This window comes from Phyllobates terribilis, unplaced genomic scaffold, assembly GCF_046119375.1.
Source record: "Phyllobates terribilis strain yellow unplaced genomic scaffold, ASM4611937v1 Scaffold_3__8_contigs__length_932513732, whole genome shotgun sequence".
In the NCBI taxonomy this organism is placed as follows: domain Eukaryota; kingdom Metazoa; phylum Chordata; class Amphibia; order Anura; family Dendrobatidae; genus Phyllobates; species Phyllobates terribilis.
In genome coordinates, this window is record NW_027362763.1 from 285,096,915 (window position 1) to 285,100,894 (window position 3,980).

Sequence of the window (3,980 nt, forward strand, 5' to 3'; positions counted from 1 at the left end):
AGATTTGAACCGTGGAACTGCAAAACCACAGTTCTAGTTATCTGGCCTGCACCAGAATCTTTTTCAACAGATATATTTGTGTGTGAACAGTCAACGAGACACTATTACTATTTTTTTTTATGGAAAAAAGGCCAAAAGCTGGATAATACTGTGATTTGAACCGTGGAACTCTAAAACCAAAGTTCTAGTAATCTGGCCTACACCAAAATCTTTTAAACAGATATATTTGTGTCTGAACAGTCAGGCAGACACTATTACTGTTTTCTTTTATGGAAAAAAAGGCCAAAAGCTGGATAATACAGAGATTTGAACCATGGAAATGCAAAGCCACAGTGCTAGTTATCTGGCCTGCACCAGAATCTTTTTCAACAGATATATTTGTGTCTGAACAGTCAGCGAGACACTATTACTGTTTTTTTTTTATGGAAAAAAGGCCAAAAGCTGGATAATACTGAGATTTGAACCGTGGAACTGCAAAACCAAAGTTCTAGTTATCTGGCCTACACCAGAATCTTTTAAACAGATATATTTGTGTCTGAACAGTCAGCGAGACACTATTACTGTTTTTTTTTACGGAAAAAAGGCCAAAAGCTGGATAATACAGAGATTTTAACCATGGAACTGCAAAACCACAGTTCTAGTTATCTGGCCTACACCAGAATCTTTTAAACAGATATATTTGTGTCTGTACAGTCAGGGAGACACTATTACTGTTTTTTTTTACGGAAAAAAAGGCCAAAAGCTGGATAGTACTGAGATTTGAACCGTGGAACTGCAAAACCAACGTACTAGTTATCTGGCCTGCACCAGAATCTTTTAAACAGATATATTTGTGTCTGAACAGTCAGGGAGACACTATTACTGTTTTCTTTTACGGAAAAAGGACAAAAGCTGGATAATACTGAGATTTGAACCGTGGAACTGCAAAACCAAAGTTCTAGTTATCTGGCCTACACCAGAATCTTTTAAACAGATGTATTTGTGTCTAAACAGTCAGCCAGACACTATTACTGTTTTTTTTTATGGAAAAAAGGCCAAAAGCTTGATAATACTGAGATTTGAACCTTGGAACGGAAAAACCAAAGTTCTAGTTATCTGGCCTGCACCAAAATCTTTTGAACAGATATATTTGTGTCTGAACAGTCAGGCAGACACTATTACTGTTTTCTTTTACGGAAAAAAGGTCAAAAGCTGGATAATACAGAGATTTGAACCGTGGAAATGCAAAACCACAGTGCTAGTTTTCTGGCCTGCACCAGAATCTTTTTCAACAGATATATCTGTGTCTGAACAGTCAGCAAGACACTATTACGTTTTTTTTTTTTATGGAACAAAGGCCAAAAGCTGGATAATACTGAGATTTGAACCATGGAACTGCAAAACCAAAGTTCTAGTTATCTGGCCTACACCAGAATCTTTTAAACAGATATATTTGTGTCTGAAAAGTCAGCGAGACACTATTACTGCTTTTTTTTGCGGAAAAAAGGCTAAAAGCTGGATAATACAGAGATTTGAACCATGGATCTGCAAAACCACAGCTCTAGTTATCTGGCCTACACCAGAATCTTTTAAACAGATATATTTGTGTCTGAACAGTCAGAGAGACACTATTGCTGTTTTTTTTTTATGGAAAAAAGGCCAAAAGCTGGATAATACAGAGATTTGAACCGTGGAACTGCAAAACCAAAGTACTAGCTATTTAGCCTGCACCAGAATCTTTTAAACAGATATATTTGTGTCTGAACAGTCAGGGAGACACTATTACTGGGTTTTTTTACGGAAAAAAGGCCAAAAGCTGGATAATACTGAGATTTGAACCGTGGAACTGTAAAACCAAACTTCTAGTTATCTGGCCTAGACCAGAATCATTTAAACAGATATATTTGTGTCTGAACAGTCAGGGAGACGCTATTACTGTTTTTTTTGTATGGAAAAAAGGCCCAAAGCTGGATAATACTGAGATTTGAACCGTGGAACTGTAAAACCAAATTTCTAGTTATCTGGCCTACACCAGAATCTTTTAAACAGATAAATTTGTGTCTGAACAGTTAGGGAGACACTATTACTGTTTTTTTTTTACGGAAAAAAGGCCAAAAGCTGGATAATACTGAGATTTGAACCGTGGAAATGCAAAACCAAAGTTCTAGTTATCTGGCCTACACCAGAATCTTTTAAACAGATATATTTGTGTCTGAACAGTCAGGGAGACACTATTACTGTTTTTTTACGGAAAAAAATGCCAAAAGCTGGATAATACAGAGATTTGAACCGTGGAACTGCAAAACCAAAGTAATAGTTATCTAGCCTGCACCAGAATCTTTTAAACAGATATATTTGTGTCTGAACAGTCAGGGAGACACTATTACTGGTTTTTTTTACGGAAAAAAGGCCAAAAGCTGGATAATACTGAGATTTGAACCGTGGAACTGTAAAACCACAGTTCTAGTTATCTGGCCTGCACCACAATCTTTTTCAACAGGTAGATTTGTGTCTGAACAGTCAGCGAGACACTATTACTGTTTTTTTTATGGAAAAAAGGCCAAAAGCTGGATAATACTGAGATTTGAACCGTGGAATTGTAAAACCAAAGTTCTAGTTATCTGGCCTACACCAGAATCTTTTAAACAGATATATTTGTGTCTGAACAGTCAGGGAGACACTATTACTGTTTTTTTACGGAAAAAAAGGCCAAAAGCTGGATAATACAGAGATTTGAACCGTGGAACTGCAAAACCAAAGTAATAGTTATCTGGCCTGCACCAGAATATTTTAAACAGATATATTTGTGTCTGAATAGTCAGGGAGACACTATTACTGTTTTTTTCTTATGGAAAAAATGCAAAAAGCTGGATAATACTGAGATTTGAACCGTGGAACTGCAAAACCAAAGTTCTAGTTACCTGGCCTGCACCCGAATCATTTAAACAGATATATTTGTGTCTGAACAGTGAGGGAGACACTATTACTGTTTTCTATTATGGAAAAAAGGCCAAAAACTGGATAATATAGAGATTTTCACTGTGGAAATGCAAAACCACAGTTCTAGTTAGTTGGCCTGCACCAGAATCTTTTTCAACAGATATATTTGTTTCTGAACAGTCAGAGAGACACTATTACTGTTTTTTTTTTATGGAAAAAAGGCCAAAAGCTGGATAATACTGAGATTTGAACCGTGGAACTGTAAAACCAAAGTTCTAGTTATCTGTCTTACACCAGAATCTTTTAAACAGATATATTTGTGTCTGAGCAGTTAGGGAGAAACTATTACTGTTTTTTTTTTTACGGAAAAAAAGGCCAAGAGCTGTATAATACTGAGATTTCAACCGTGGAACTGCAAAACCAAAGTTCTAATTATCTGGCCTACACCAGAATCTTTTAAACAGATATATTTGTGTCTGAACAGTCAGGCAGACTCTATTACTGTTTTTTTTAACAGTAAAAAAGGCCAAAAGCTGGATGATACTGAGAATTGAACCGTGGAACTGCAAATCCAAAGTTCTAGTTATCTGGCCTACACCAGAATCTTTTAAACAGATATATTTGTGTCTGAACAGTCAGTGAGAAACTATTACTGTTTTCTGTTACGGAAAAAAGGCCAAAAGCTGGATAATACAGAGATTTGAACCGTGGAACTGTAAAACCACATTTCTAGTTATCTGGCCTGCACCACAATCTTTTTCAACAGATAGATTTGTGTCTGAACAGTCAGCGAGACACTATTACTGTTTTTTTTATGGAAAAAAGGCGAAAAGCCGGATAATACTGAGATTTGAACCGTGGAATTGTAAAACCAAAGTTCAAGTTATCTGGCCTACACCAGAATCTTTTTAACAGATATATTTGTGTCTGAACAGGCAGGCAGACACTATTACTGTTTTTTTTTTACAGAAAAAAAGGCCAAAAGCTGGATGATACTGAGAATTGAACCGTGGAACTGCAAAACCAAAGTTCTAGTTATCTGGCCTACACCAGAATCTTTT